The sequence below is a fragment of the Megascapheus bottae genome, chromosome 26 (assembly GCF_031878675.1).
Source record: "Megascapheus bottae isolate mThoBot1 chromosome 26, mThoBot2.hap1, whole genome shotgun sequence".
Lineage (NCBI taxonomy): Eukaryota > Metazoa > Chordata > Mammalia > Rodentia > Geomyidae > Megascapheus > Megascapheus bottae.
The window spans coordinates 9,806,220-9,822,893 of record NC_143534.1 but is presented as its reverse complement, the minus strand read 5'-3'; the positions used below and the strand labels follow the sequence as shown (position 1 = coordinate 9,822,893).

Genomic DNA, 16,674 nt, shown 5'->3' with positions numbered 1-16,674 from the left:
TTTGGATACATAGAAAGAATAGGCCAATGGGGGCAGGGAAAGTGGGAGAAAAACATGAGAAGGGGTATCAATGTTCAAGAAGTAGTACCCACTACCTGTAATTGTAACCCCTCTATACATTACCCAGATAAAGAATGGGCCAAGTGGGGTGAGGCAAGTCCTTCATATAGGATCTTTGAATACATAAAAAGCATGGGCTGAAGCCGGATGCGGTGGTTCACACCTGTAATCCTAGCTACTCAAGAGGCTGAGATCTGAGGATTAAGGTTCAAAGCCAGCCCCAGCACGAAAGGACTTGAGACTCTTATCTCCAATTAACCTCTAAAAACAGGAAGTGGGGCTTGGCCCAAGGTAGGGTGGTAGCCCTGATCTGAAGAGCTCAGGGACAGGGCCCAGGCCCATGACCCACAAAAAAAAAAAAAAAAAAAAAAAAAAGAATGGGCCGAGAAGGGAGCAACATGGAGTTATGAGAACAAAGCAGATTCCCATCAGACAGTGCCCAGAGTCCAAGCCCCAGGATCAACATACACACACATCTATACCCTCCCTCTACAAGAAACATTGAGAAAGAATAGGGCAAAGAAGGTAGTAAGAAAAGGTTATATAATACGAGTCAAAAGAAATTGTATGTGGGCTGTTACAGCAGTGTAGGAATACTGGAATATTTAAAAATCTTGGTTGATCTACCTCTGAGTTTCCCACGAGACTTTATTTCACTGCTAGTGTGGAGGGATAGGGAGGGGTCTGGCATATCCTTTCTCAGCTAGCCAGACATCATTTTGATTAGCTTTGTGATTGTACCTTATTCTCCTAAGAAAATTTTACTAGCAACAAAAAGATCTATTGGGTTTTTGTCCCACAAAGCACTCTGAGGGGCTGAATATATCAATAAACTACTGTGAGCCATCTGTGCATGTCAGTTTCACAATACAGTCCAATATTTTCAGGGATAAGCCTTTAACTGTCTGTGATTAGCATGTTTTGTGAGAGCCAGAAAAATGCTGTGAGACCTGAATGGCTTGGGAGTTTGGAAGGCCTTCTCCCAACATACTCTCAAATAGAGAATTTCCTGGAAAGGTCAATCAGTCCTGACTTAACTGGATTCAATTTCTATCCTGGGTGTAGGCTAATTCCACCCTAAAGTACCTAAGAGCCTGTAGACTAAGGTTTATTCAAATTGTAACCTGTTTACTGTTTAGTTTTTATTCCCAAGATAAGGAAGTCATCTACTACTTGTATACAAAAAACTCTTCTGTCCATGTTTATACCATACTTTCTGCTCATGCTATCTATATGAAACTAAACACTTTGGTGGATGGAACCTTGGGATTTGAAGCTGGGGGAGGGCTACAGGTCCCCTACTACCCCAAACCTCAATTCCACATTCCGGTCTCCATTACTGCCTTGCTCCTAGTCACGGCAGTTAAGGGGGACTGGCAGGTTGCGACAATGTTAGCTACAGGCAACTTTATCTAAGAGCTTCCATTTACATTGTGCTACATGATCATCGATGCTGTAGATACTGCAAATAAGCTATGATGTATTAAAGGCGGAAGCACGTACTGATGTCAGTGGAGTTGGTGAAAGCTACATGAAGTCACGGGTGAGTACGTGGGGCCTCATACTTTCTATTTGCTTCCTTTTCAATTGTGTGAAGAATGATACGAATCTGATAGAGAAGACCTCTACTATTGACATATTTGCCACTTGCTTAAAAGATACAATTTTAGCAAATAGTTAATATATCTATATTGTTATATATAATACTCTCTTCTAAGTGTTGTTTTATTTTTTTGTCTCTTTCCTAAGTTAAATCTTCTCTACATTCTAGTAAGGTAGGTACAATCACTAGCTCCGTGTTATGCGTGAAGAAACCAACTCACAAAGAGTTAAATTGTTCAGGATCACAAAGCTAGTCCCTGGGGAAGAGGAGATTCAGATCCAGATATTCTGGTATCTATGTAGACACTACCTGTTAATCTATTCCATGAAATATCTAGATACAACCTAACATATCATGCGTCTGGGTGTTGATGGCTCATGCCTGTAATCCTAGCTACTCAGGAGTCTGAGATCTGCCCATCACAACTTGAAGCCACCGTGGGCAGAAAAGTCTGTGAGATACTTATTTCCCATAAACCAGCAAAAAGTCAAAAGTAGAGGTATGGCTCATGTAGCAGAGCACCAGTCTTGAGGGAAGAAGCCAAGCAACAGCACAAGGCTCTTAGTTCAAGCCTTAGTACTACCATGCTAATTTTTATCTTTACTAGCAGAGCTATAACCATTTATATACCTGAATTTGTCCAATCACAGTGGATAAAGTGGAGCTTGGAATACAAAATTAAGCTGGCATAGCATAATTTGGGTAGCATTTAATTTCTTTTTAACATTATGGGCTATTTTTTTTTGTTTGGTTTTGCTTTTGCCACTACCAAGCTTGAATTCATGGCCCTGAGTTTTCCCAGTTTTTTTCACTCTATCCTGGCTTATACCATTAAAAAAGTTTGGAATATGCTTCCATCTCAGCAGGGGAAGATGAACTTTCCCCGCAATGACCCAGACAGAATTATTTTAGGCTTGGATGGGGGGTGGGGGCGGTGGTTGTCTCTGAAAACCTGTGGCAATTAGGCAATTTGCAACGTTGGAAAAGTGGAGAGAGAGCTCTGAGAACAGCTTCTACCCAGGGCCAGTAAATCTTTCAAAGGACGGTGGAAACTCGGGTAAGACAAGATGCTGTGGCTTTACTGGTTGGCAGTTGGCCAACTAACGGTTCTACCTGTCATCATCCAGGCTCCGCCCACTTTCCAGGACTGTTAGAGCCTTTCCCAGGCCTTGACCCGGGACAGGCTGGTCCTGCACTCAGATCTGCACAGGGTGGTGGCTTCACCAGGCCCAAGCTGGCATCTGGTCCTGGTATGAGCAGAGCTTCATGGCTCTGATGTGGGCCAGCGATCAACTCTCCACGATGCCAGCTCTTGTGGCAGCCTGGGTGGGAACACCAGCAAGGCCCAGGGTCAGGCTGGGCTTCCACCCATATCCAGTCCCCAAACTTCATTTCACTTAAACATGCTGGGCAAGTACTCTACAACTGAGCTACACCCTGCCCCCCAAATCATCTTGATTTAGTGTAGATTTTTTTTTCTGTTATTTCCTTGGTTAATTATAAACTATATTAACTATATTGTGGAATTGATTTTTTTTTTCTTTTGTCAGTTCTGAGTCTTGAACTCTGGGCCTGGGAGCTGTCCCTGAGCTCTTAGCTTAAGGCTACCACACTACCCGCTAAGCCACAGCATCACTTCACATTTTGGTGGTTAATTGGGGAAAAGAGTCTCACAGTCTTTTGTGCCAGGGCTGGCTTTGAACCCTACGAACTTCAGATCTCAGCCTCCTAAGTAGCTAGGATTAAAGGCATGAGCACCAGTGCCTGGCAAGAATTATATTTCTTTTTGATATTTATCTTCTAAGTGTGTATGAAGACTATATGACACTTAAATACATATATAATATAGCCACATGTGTGACAGATATAATTTTTTTTTTGCCAGTCCTGGGCTTGAGCTCAGGGCATGAGCACTGTCCTTGGACTTTCTCAAGGCTAGAGCTCTACCACTTGAGCCTCAGCACCACTTCCGGCTTTTTTCCATATATGTGGTACCAAGGAATCGAACCTGGGTCTTCGTGCATGCTAGGCAAGCACTCTACCACTAGGCCAAACCCCCAGCCCTAATTTTTACATATAATATGCAATTATCCTGTTGCATCTGCATGGGATTAGTACATGGTTTTGTATCATATTTTGTCATCTCTGCTAGCAAACACCTTTTCATTAAAACAATCATGAGTTCTTTATTCATTATTTGCTGATTTCCTTTTTTGTGTGTGAGTTATGGGGCTTGAACTGGCCTGGGCGCTGTCCCTGAGCTCTTCAGCTCAAGGCTACCACCCTACCCTTGAGCTAAGCCCCAGTTCTGGTTTTCTAGGGTTAATTGGAGGTAAGAGTCTCAGGTCCTTTTGTGCTCAGGCTGGCTTTGAACCTCGATCCTCAGATCTCAGTCTCCTGAGTAACTAGGAGTATAGGCGTGAGCCACCACCCAGCCTGATTTCCTTTCTTATTAAGCTTTGAGTATTTTCTTTTCCTCTTCAGTGACTCTACTTTGATTTCTTTAATCTTTAATGTTTGTGTGTTTGTTTTGGAAGGGGCTTGAACTCATGTGCTAAGCACATACTTCTAAATTATACCCTCAGCCCAGTCCTCTTTGATATCTTCCTTCCTCCCTTCTTTCTTTCCTTTTTTCTTAGAACATGCTAATCATGTTCTCTACCAATTGACCTATATCCACTATCCTTGCCTCCTTTTTTTTTAGCCTCTCAAACAAGGTCTTTGCCCAGGGTGGCCTCAAAGCAGTATCTTCCTATTTTTGTCTCCAAGTAATTGAAATTAGAGGTATGTGGATCCATTTCTGTCCCCTTCAGTATGCAGTTTCTTTTTATAGCTCAGGGCTACCAGGTACCAATGTGTATTTGTTCAGCTTTTAAACCTTTTTGTCAGTTATGGGGCTTGAATTTACAGCTTGGGCACTGTTCTTAAGCTCTTGTGTTTAAGGTTAGCATTCAGCCACTTTGAGCCATAGCGCCACTTCCAGTTTTCTGGTGGTTAATCGGAAATAGAAGTCTCACAGACTTTCCTGCCTGAGCTGGCTTTGAACCATGATCCTCAGATCTCAGCCTCCTGAGTAGCTAGGTTTACAGGTGTGAGCCACTGGCACCTGGCTTCCCATAAATATCTTCCTTCCTCATTCTTGACTACTGACTACAGCCAATATTTTATAACAATATTTTATATTAACGTGTTAAGTACTTATACTTATATTCTTTATTGATTTTACCTAAAAATTTTTATATATTATACAATTTTTCTTCAAATTGTTTACCTGATTACGATTCCAAGAGCACCGTTTTAAATTAGATTGAAAAAAATAGAGAATACCATAATTTAGAAAATATTCTTTTTCTTTTTCCTTTTTGCCAGTCCTGGGGCTTTAACTCAGGGCCTCAGCACTATTCCTGAGACTCTCTGTGCTCAAGGCTAGTGCCTCTACCACTTGAGCCACAGCACCTCTTCTGGCTTTTTCTGTTTATGTGGTACTCAGGAATCAAACGCAGGGCTTCATGCATGCTAGGAAAGCACTCTTACCAGTAAGTCACATTACCAGCCCCAGAAATTTCTTTTATACAACAGAAAATATCCATATAAAGTCTTAATAAATACTATTTAAACACTTCATTTATTCTTTATTTTCTTACAGGTTTAAGAAACCTTTAAAGCTGACAGAGTTGAGTATGAAAATTCAGAGCTTAGTTTCCATGAGATTAAAAAGCTAGACTTAGAATTATATATTTCATACTAAGGCAGAAGGTAACTTTTATACTGGGAGATGTTGCTTATGCTCACGGATATTTATTACTTCCTAGGATGCAATTCAAATTAGTGCAAAGTACTAGTAGCTCACATCTCTAATTCTAGCTACTCAACAGGATGAAATCCAGAGGATTGGGTTTCAGAGCCAGACCAGGTAGAAAAGTCACTGAGACTCTCATCTCCAAATCAGCAAAAATCTTGGCTAGAGGCATAACAAATGTTTTAGAGCACCGGCTAAGCAAGCATGTTGAACAAGTGTGAGGTGTCCTGAGTTCATATCCTGTTATAGGGGTGGGGAAGCAGTTCAGGAAAGGATTATGTGATAGAATCAGTTACATTAATTGGAGTCTTATTTTCAAAATCTCATTCTAGAAGGCATTTGTTGGTACAGGCAAAAATAACTTAATAGAATGTCCCAAAATGTCTCTTAGAAATTATGAGAAATGAAAATGGAAGCAAGGAGTAAGAAACTTTTTACCAAGAAATGACTTAGAGAGCTGGGGTTTGGCCTAGTGGTAAAGTGCTTGCCCAGTATGCAGGAAGTCCTGAATTTGACTCTTTGTTACCACAAACATAGAAAAACTAAAAGTGATACTCTGGCTCCAGTGGTAGAGTGCTAGACATGAGGAAAGGCCAGTGTTCAGGTCCTGAGTTTAAGCCTTAGGACTGGTAAAAACAAACAAAAAACATGACTTGGAATTTTTTTTTGCCAGTCCTGGGCCTTGAGTTCAGGGCCTGAGCACTGTCCTTGGGCTTTCTCCAAGTGAGAATACAGCACCACTTCTGGCTTTTTTTGTATGTATGTGGTACTGAGGAATTGAACCCGGGTCTTCATGCATGCTAGGCAAGCACTCTACCACTAGGCCAAACTCCCCGCCCAAAAAATGACTTAGAATATTTTTTTTAAGAAAACCTGAAACTGTCATAGAAAAATAGTAGTGTAAGATCAAGAAGAGGGGCCAGAAGCATGGCCTAGTGGTAGAATGCTTGCCTAGCATGCACAAAGAACTGGGTTTGATTCCTTGGTACCACATATACAGAAAAAGCTGCAAGTGGTGCTGTGGCTCAAGTGACACATTAGCCTTAAGCTAATGTGCCCAAGGACAGTGCCCAGTCGCTGAGTTCAAGCTCAGGACTGGTAAAAAAAAATGCAAATATTTTATGACAAAAATTAAGAATGCGATAAAATATGCTTGTGGCTCCATATGCTATTTTCTGAGTAATTCAGGTATATATTGTAAGAATCTCACACAAGATATTTAATCTCACTTAATGAATATTTTGTATCAGAGTTTATTGGTTTAGTGTTAGACTTTTCTCACTGTATTTTATCCCATATATATTATCTATGCAGATTGATGATCTTAGAGCAAAAGAAAACCCTTAATCTCTTCAGCCTGAGTTAATCGTCATTTATGAAAACTTTACAAAGGAAATGTGAAAAACTAGAGAAGAATCAAACAAAGGAAGAAATAGGAAATCTCAAAAGTTATAGAAAGAGAATATGGTAGGTAATGGCATTTAACTCAACTGGAAAATGTTTTCCTAGCATGATCAAGGCATTAGATTTAATCCCCAATGATGAAAAAATAAAGACAAAAAAGAAAATATATGGTAGAACATGACCAAATAGAGGACTGTAAACTGGAGATGGAAAAAGATCAATACAACATCAGTTTATTTTCACATGTTAATTTACCTGAAATGTGCTTTTAAAAAATAATTCCTTAGGTAATATGAGGGTATATATGGAAGACAGAATATGAGGGTATATATGGAAGACAGAAAAGGGTAGGTCCCAAAGCTGTTTGATGTTTTCAATTTTGCTGTAATAAGCCTACAACACAAATAATTTGTTGATTAAATGCTTCTTTGGAGGAAATAGGTTTTGATTAAAAAAATGTTTTTGTAGAGGGGCACCAGTGGCTCACACTTGTAATCCTAGCTATTCAAGAGTCTGAGATCTGAGGATCACAGTTCAAAGCCAGCCCAGGCACGAAAGTCTGTGAGACTCATCTCCAATTAACCACCAGAAACAGGATGTGGTGCCATGGCTCAAGTTGTATAGCCTTGAGCTGAAAAGCTCAGGGACAGTGCCCAGGCCCAGAGTTCAAGACTCAGGATTATCTTTAAGAGGTATTTCTAGCTGGTATTGAACTCATCTGGAATGTTGTTGTGACAGAAATGCTGCAGCAAACAATCTTTCCAGCTATGTATTTCTGTTTTACAAGAAAATTTTCTGAAATATTTATGTCCATGTTAATAATGACTGCTCATAATTTAGACAGAGAATATTTTAAATCTTTTGCCAATATTTTCATAAGACAATATCGTTTGATTTACATATTCAGTACTGAAAAATTTATAACATACAACGCAAGTTAAATGCTCAGCTTTATAGAAGTAGACAACTCAAAGTTCACTTTGAGAAAATACTATTAAAGGGGGAGAGGGAAATGGGGACCAAAACATGAGAAAGGGTATCAATGTTTGTGAAGTAATGCACCTTCTATCTGATGAATATAATGTAACCCTTCTACTAATAAAAAAAAAGAAAACACTATTAAAGTGAAAAACCTGATTAAACTTTTGCAAAAGGCAAAAATCAAGAAAGCTGAATGGATTAATCTTTTAAAAATGAAATAAAATCTCTCTGAAATGTTATATATTTAATAGACTAATATGTTTTTTTGTTGTTTTTTTATTTTGTCAGGGTAATGTACAGAGGGGTTACAGTTACATTCATCAGGTAGTGGGTACATTATTTCTTGTACATTGATACCCCTTCTCATGTTTTTGTCTCCTTTTCCCTCTCCCAGACCAGTGTTAATTGTACTTTTTAAAAAATCAGATTAAAAAGCATAGCATATATTTTGTTTATATTTCCTAAAGTTAAGTAAGCTGGAATTTTATTTACATAATTTTAAAAAATGTGGTGTGTCATTTTATAAGCAATCCTCAAGTGAGGCGTACTTTCTGAATATCCTATTTAAAGGTCATGATAAACACTCAGATATAATGCACAATATATGATAATGTCTGTTTAAATAAAAATAATATTTGACTTATTTCAGATGCAGCAAGAGTTGGAAAAAAGTATAACTAGAGAAGTAGAAGAAGGTATGGTTGCCAACACTTATGAATTATATTTAGACAAATGGATTTCTAAAATAAACTGCAAACAATATCACAAATAACACTGCTTTCCTTTGGTTAATAGAGTCTACAAATCAAATGAAAGATACCATGTTTTTCATTTGAACATATAACATATGTTCATGATATAAGTATATTCATGTTCAACTGCTTTAAAAGTAACAAAACAGGGCCAGGAGTTTGGCCTAGTGGTAGAGTGCTTGCCCTAGTATGCATGAAGATCTGGGTTCACTTCCTCGGTACCATATACATAGAAAAAAAAAGTCGGAAGTGGTGCTGAGGTTCAAGTGGTAGGAGCTCTAGTCTTGAGAGATTGCTCAGGCCCTGAACTCAAGGTCCAGGACAGGCAAAAAGAAAAAAAAAAAAGAGGCTCAGCATGGTGGCTCATGCCTGTAATCCTAGTTACTCAGGAGGCTGAGATCTGAGGATCAAGGTTCAAAGCCAGCTGGGCCACAAAAGGACCTGAGACTTATCTCCAATTAACCTCTAGAAAATGGGAAGTGGGGCTTGGCTCAAGGGTAGGAAGGTAGCCTTAAGTTGAAGCTCTCAGGGACAGCACTCAGGCCAAGTTCAAGCCCCATGACCCATCAAAAAGCAAACAAAGCAAAACAAAAAACATGAATGTGCAAGTGCTTCTATTTTATGGTGATTACATTGCTCTGGATATTTGACCTTGAGTGGTCCTACAGTCATTCCTTTCTAGTTTGGTTTTTTTTTTTTTTTAAAGAATCTCCATATTGATTTCCATAGTGGTTGCATTAACTTACATTCCCACTAGCAGCATATATGAGTTCCTTCTGCCCCATTCCCTGCATCCTCACCAATATTTTTTATATTCCTGATGATTGCCATTCTGATGGATTGATATTTATTTATAAATGAAGATATTGGGTATTTCTTCATGTACTACTTGCACTTCTTTTGAGAATTGTTCACTTATTTTCCCATTTATTAAAGTGTATGTTGTTTAGAAGTTTATTTTTTGAACTCTTTATATATTCTGTACATGAATTGTTTTTTTTTTTTTTTTTTTTTTGTCGTTGGTCATGGGTCTTGAACTTTGGGACTGCGTGCTGTCCCTGAGCTCTTCAGCTCAAGGCTTTCTACCGCCCTACCCCTTGAGCAACAGCACTGGTTGAGAAAACCACTGGTTTTCTGGTGGTTAATTGGAGATAAGAGTCTTAAGGACTTTAGTGCCTGGGCTGGTTTTGAACCATGATCCTTAGATCTAGGCATCCTGAGTAACTAGGATTACTGGCGTGAGCCACTGCTCCAGGTGTTTCTATGAATTCTTTGTAGCTGGCAAAGATTTTTTATTAGTCTATAGGTTGTGTCTGAATTCTGGTAGTTTACTTTGATATGCATAATCTTTTAAAATAGATGGGAATATCATTAGTCAATTTTTGCTCTTTTTTACTTAATGATTAGTCTTATGGATGCCCTACGTTTTCCTCTAGAAATTCTGAAGATCTTTGATCTATTTTGAACTTTTATTGCGGGTGAGAGACATTAGTTTGTCCTCCTACATGCAGATATGAGCACTGATGTTGAAGAGACAGTCTTTGCTTCAACATATGCTTCTGCTATTTTAAGTGGCTGTAGCTATGTGTAGTTATTTCTAAGTATTCCATTCCTTTTATCTCTGTGTCTGATTTTGTGCCAATACCAGGCTGGTATTGTGATAATACTTTGAAGTCAGGTAGTGATAACAACAGCATTGTTCTTTTTGCTCAAGATCGTGTTGCCTATTTGAGGTCTCTGTGGTTCCACATAAATTTTAAAACTGAGTTTTCTATTTCTGTGAAAAATGACATTGGAGTTTCCATAGGTATACTGAATCTATAGCATGTTTTTTGTAGTGTATATTTTACAATAGTTACATTTTTTACCAAAAATATGTATGTTTATATGTTGTAATATAAATTTTGCTGATAAGAAATATAATTATTTTTCTTGACAGGTTCTACTGAACTTGAATCTGGACATTTTACAGCTTCCCCACTAAAATCTACTAGTACTTTAGGAAGTGCACAAGAATATGTAGAGATTTTGAAGGAAACAGGTATGATGACAAAGATATCATTTCATTGATTGGGTTATTGATGTAACACTATTGCCCATTAAATGTATAATGTGAAAACTTTACTGAAGAAAAGTATTTCTGTATCACATCTGTATGATGAAAACAATACTTTAATATATAAGATATATTAAAGGTTTTTGGCATTGATAAATTTTCAGCCAACTTTACAAATGAAAATCAGTATTCTTGAGTTTTATGTACTCTGAGGGCCCAAATGGCAGTTATTCAAAAAGTACCCAAACAAACAAATGTTAAGACTTTGGTGGAGTTAGTGTCTTAGTGATGGCTTGCTTAAATTTTCACACACACACACACACACATACACATGCACATAATATCACTGTATGTGAAGCTACAGATTTAGACTAATGAATTTTAGGTATGTCCTGTAATAGCCATTGTCATCAAGAGTGTTATCAAGTGTATAGAATTTTAAGGACTAATTTATAGTTCTTTCCTCATCAAGAAGCTGTGTTTACACAAGGCTTTTCACTCTTTTTTTTTCATCTTTGGTTAACTTTTTGGAAACAGTCTTCAAAATTAGAGCAAAATTCCATGTTCTACATAGACACTGTCCACTCTCCACCATTTGAGTGTAACTTGCTAAATTATCATCCCTATTATTTTACTATTTCCTCTAAGTCAGGACATTATCCTAACCACAGTAGAACCTTCATAATCAAAAAGGCAACACTAATATATCCTATTGCTTGGTCCTCAGCTTCTGTTCAAGGTTTGCTGCAGTGAGTCCTTTATAACAAAAGGATCTCATTCAAATGCATGGATTTGAGTTGAGCTGCTTAGATTCTTGCAGTCTGGAGCACTTTTTCATTCTTTCCTTGAGTGTCATAACTTTGAATCGTTTATGGAAGATTTCATGTAATATCTTTCAGTTGGAATTTAGTCTCATAATGATGAGACTAAAAGCTGATAGCTTTTTTTTTTTTTTTTTTTTTTGCCAATCCTAGGCTTGAGCTCAGGGCCTGAGCACTGTCCTTGGATTTTCTCAAGGACAGAGCTCTACCACTGAAGCCTCAGCACCAATTCCAGCTTTTTTCTATGTACGTGGTACCAAGGAATTGAACCCGGGTATTTGTGCATGCTAGGCAAGCACTCTACCACTAGGCAAAACTCCTGGCCCAAGGTTGCTATCTTTTGACAAGAATATATCAGAAATGATTTATGTTTCTTTTTTTTTGGGGGGGGGGAATCAGTTGTAGGCCTTGAACTCTGGGCCTGGGTGTTGTCTCTGAGCTTCTTTTACTCAAGGCTAGCACTCTACAACTTGATCCACTGCACCACTTCTAGCTTATTCTGTTTATGTAGTACTAAGGAATTGAATCCAGTGCTTTGTGAATGGTAGGCAAACACTCTATCACTAAGCCACATTCCCAGCCCCCTCACCCAAGCTCTTTTTGCTCAAGGCTATCACTCTTACCACTTAAACTATAGCACCACTTCTGGCTTTTTCTGTGATTTCTGAGATAAAAGTCTCATGGACTTTTCCTGCCTGAGCTGGTTTTGACCACAATCCTCAGATCTCAGCCTGCTGAGTAGTTAGAATTACAGGTGTGAGCCACCAGTGCCCAGCTGAAAAGATCCTTTTACACATCCTTGCTCCACCTTCCCCCCCCATCTCATAGGAGTTTTCTAGTTAATGTTACATTCTAGATATTTAGATGTGACAAACATAGCATAATTTTTCAACAACTTCGAACTATGTTCTAAGTTTTGTTGAAGGAAATGGAAGGGAAGGGAAAATACCAAAAATCTTCACTAAAATTACAGTTTAGAATAAAAACGGCTAGGGGTTGGAAGCATGGCACAATTGGTAGCACACTGGCCAATGAGCAAAAAGCACCAGGCACTGAATTCAAGTCCTGATCTTCAACAAAAAAAAGTGAGAGGGACAGAATATAAAAGATGACTTAAGTAGGATTTTAATGAAGAACTGAAAGTGATAGTTGTGTGTGGTTTGACATACCTATAATCCCAGCACTCGGGAGGATGAGGTAGGATGATCATAAGTTTAAGGACAGCCTGGGTTATATGGTAAGACTTTTAAACAAAAAAGCGAGGGAGCAAGCAAGCAAGCAAGCGACACCCACCAGTTAAAAAAGTGATGACTTGCCGGGCACCACTGGTTCATGCCTATAACCGTAGTTACTCGGGAGGCTGAGATCTGAGGATTGAGGGTGAAGCCAGCCTGGACAGAAGTCCCTGTGAGACTCTAATCTCCAATCAACCACTCAAAACCCTGACGTTGCCAGGCTTGAACTCTGGGCTCTATCGCTTGAGCCACGGCGTCACTTCTGGCTTTCTGCTGGTTAACTGGAGATGAGCGTCTCACAGACTTCCAGGCGGGGGCTGGCTTTGAACCGTGACCCTCGGCTCTCAGAGTAACCAGATTACCGGCGTGAGCCGGGGGTGTCCGGTCTATCCGGGCTTTCTGAGGCCATGGCCACCACAGTTTGTGTGTCACTGGCCTGCGGGGTGCGGGGAGAAACACAGAAAACCACCTCACCGTCCAGGAAAATAAACTCAGCCTTCCAGCCGGCGTGAACTCGTGGAAACCCGACGCGAGAACGGAACCGATGCTGAGCCCCCAACGGCCGGACCCCAGGTCTGATTCGCAGCCCTGTCCCCCAGCGACCCCGTCCCCACGCCACCCCGACCTGGGCGCCCCCCGGGGCTCTCGGCCTTGCGGGGCGGGCAGACCTAGACGCCCCTCTCCATCTGGTAGCCGCGCCTGGGGAGCGGCGGACGGGACCGGAGGAGCATCCTTCGTGCTGCGGTCGCGGTGGCCAAGGCCAGGTCGGGCCTTGTTCAGCGACCAAGCGGCCTCGGTAGCGGCCAGAAGAAAAGCAGTGGCCCCGGGAAGAACCGGAGGTCGGCGGGAGGGAGCCGCACGGCGCGCCCCGCCCAGAGCCCCGCCCACAGGACAAGGCCTCTAGAGCCTCATTGGCCCAAGGGGAGGGTCTCCCTCAAGTAGCCAATCAGGGGCTGTAATCTGGGAGGTGAAAGGGGCGGGTCTCGGAGCCAAAGACCAACCTCGAAGCGGACGGGGTTGAGAGGGTGATGCGGCGAGGTCCAGAAATTTCTGTTCAACATGCAGTCTCCATACCACTTACCCATCAACCCTGGAAGCTCCTGAACACAATATTCTAGATTTCCTTACACGGACAAAACAGGGATTCCCTCAAAGAATATTGAGGGGAGCTGGGCGCGGTGGCTCACGCCTGTAATCCTAGCTACTCAGGAAGCTGAGATCTGAGGATTGAAGTTCAAAGCCAGCCCGGACACAAAAGGACCCGAGCCTCTTATCTCCAATTAATCTCCAGTGGGGCTTGGCACACGGGTAGGGTGGTAGCCTTGAGCTGTAGAGCTCAGGGACAAAACCCAGGCCCAGGGGTAGGGCCGTAAACCTTGTGCTGAAGAGCTCAGGGACAGGGCCCAGGCCGAGTTCAAGCCCCATGACCACTCTTTGTGAGGGGAAGAAAAATATGTAAACCTCCTCCCTCCCCCAACATTGAGGGAGAAAGAAGAAAATAGGAAGAGCAGGCATTTGGGCTTAATAGGATGGGAATGGGCAAACACTTGACATCTTTCCAGTGCTGAAGTTTTCTAGAATATTTTGAAACAGGGCTGGGAATATGGCTTAGAGGTAGAGTGCTTACCTAGCATGCATGAAGCCCTGGGTTTGATTCCTCAGTACCACATACACAAAGAGCTGGAGGTGACTCTCTGGCTCAAGTGGTACAGTGCCAGTTTTGGGCACAGAGAGGCTCAGGGACAGACCCCAGGCCCTGAGTTCAAGATTCAGGATGGGCAAAAAACATACATTTGTCTGTCTATCTTTCTGTGAAATTACTATTACTACCATTAAACCTTTCTCTTTTCTGAATTCTAGCACACAGAGGCAATACCATTTGGTTTAATTTTCTCCTCTCTGCTTCTCTTATCTCTTAAAAGATAAAATCCTTGAGCATGTTTTAATTGTGTGTACCTTGGGGACCTCACAAAAGTCCTTGGGGTTCTAGCATTCTACAACCCAGTGACTCTGGGTTGAACTTGGTAGGACTGATCACATAGGAGGAACATTGATTTGTGTTTTACTTTATTGACCATCAATCTGTTACCTTCATCTCTGGGAAGAAGGAGGCAAGACTTAGTCACTTAGTATTTATTGAGTACCTACTATCAGCAGCATGTTGAGTGCTTTGGGATCCAGCTCTATAGAAGCCACACAAGGTCTCTGCCTATAGAAGCTCAGGGTAATAGCAGTAAGTCATGATAATTCATGATAAAAGAACAAGTGCAGGATGAAGCTAGATAAATCTTACCTTGACTGGGAAATGATGTAAACTGAAACCTTGAAATAAAGTAAGAGTTAGATAAGCAAAAAGAGGTGTCAAAGATGAATAGCTTAGAGAAAGCTTTAAGTTTTAACAAGCTCCTGGTCCTTTAGTCTAGTGAAGGGAAGAGAGCATATTTTTAAAGTACTTTATTTAAACCATATTCGCTATGTATGACTTATTTATTTAGGAAAGCCAATTAGTAGAGAAGATTGAGTTATGATTTGATCTCTTCCTCACCTCTACTTGTTTATGGTATTGCTTTCATTTTACTTACATCATTTTATCATAGTCATAACTATTGTGTCAATCTATTGTCTTGAAACATGATTGTGGGTGTGGTTAGCTTGGATCAGTCTCCCAGGTCAGCGGCCCATCCCTCATAGTCCTTTCCAATGCTTCTGGAGCAGCTGTCTGCATGCTGATGCCAACGACTGAAATGGGAATACACTTGGAAAGAAAACTTCATTTTTGAATAGTTGAGCTGTACATGCAATATAAAGCAGGTCAATGAATTACATATACTGTCTGGACTTCAAACAAGGACTGGAAAAAGATAAATTTAATGGTTTCCAATGTTAAGGAGGTTCTGAGTGTGAATGAGATACCACTTATCTTTGTGATATCCTGGCTACTGAGATCCTAGACTTGTCATGCTGAGGAATACAAAGGTTTAAAGGTTGGGATGATTAAGAGTTCCAGGTAAAGGAGAATATGAAAGTAGCTATAGAAATTTTAAAAACAGGACTTCTAGGGAGAAAAATGTAGGTCTGAAATATGCATGAAATATGCATGAAGCCCTGGGTTTGATTCCTCACTATCACATAAACAGAAAAAGCTAGAGGTGGCTCTGTAGCTCAAGTGGTAAGAGTCCTAGCTTCGAGCACAGAGAGGCTCAGGGCAGACCTCAGGCCCTAAGTTATTAGCTATGTGATTGGAGGCACATTTCAGTTGTAGCTATAAGGCAGAAATAATGAGGTCTATCTTAGAGATAGCTAGTTTATGGTTGTGTCTAAGTACGTTTTAAATTATCTGAGCCTTAGTTTTGGCTTTGCCAAACTGGGAGTGTGAGAAGGTTTCCTATTTTGCCCACCTCTTATTCTCTCACAGTGGAATAGGCTTAATAATACAACCTACTACAAAGACTTAATGTGAGGAGTAATAAAAGTGTGAAACAAGAGCTGGAGGTATAGCTTAAAAGTAGAATGCATGCATGAAGAATTGGTTTTGGTCCCCAGCCCTGCAAACAAAACTAAAGAGCAGAAAACAAGGTGATATGATATAAGGTAAATAATATATAAATAATAAAAGGTATATTTACTAACATATAGTAAATCAATATTTATAGCTATCATTATTTTAGGCTGTTTTAAAATAAACAGAAGAAATGTATAGAAAATATCTCATATTAAGAACCTAAAAGATGGGACTGGGCGTTTGGCCTAAGGGTAGAGTGCATGCTTAGCATGCATGAAGACCTGGGTTCAATTCCTTGGCACCATATACCCAGAAAAAACCTGGAAGTGGTGCTGTGGCTCAAGTGGTAGAGCATTAGCCTTGAGCAAAAGTGCTAGGCCCTGAGTTCAAGCCCTAGGATTGGAAAAAACAAAAAAAATGGTAATGTACAGAGGGGTTTTTATATGTCAATTAAGTAGTAC

The 16,674-nt window shown here is 40.4% G+C and overlaps 1 long non-coding RNA gene across 5 annotated transcripts; it reads left to right on the top strand.

Annotated features, from left to right (window-relative positions):
* Nucleotides 1-1,415: 1,415 nt before the first annotated feature.
* Nucleotides 1,416-10,748, top strand: LOC150045920 (uncharacterized). 5 transcript variants are annotated; one of them, XR_016532750.1, is made up of 5 exons: nt 1,416-1,603; nt 4,368-4,447; nt 6,777-6,929; nt 8,497-8,542; nt 10,539-10,748. It is a non-coding gene; the product is annotated as an uncharacterized LOC150045920 (long non-coding RNA). The 5 variants fall into 5 exon arrangements; XR_016532751.1 differs by lacking the exon at nt 1,416-1,603 and adding an exon at nt 2,848-2,913; XR_016532749.1 differs by lacking the exon at nt 4,368-4,447.
* The last annotated feature ends 5,926 nt before the right edge of the window (nt 10,749-16,674 follow it).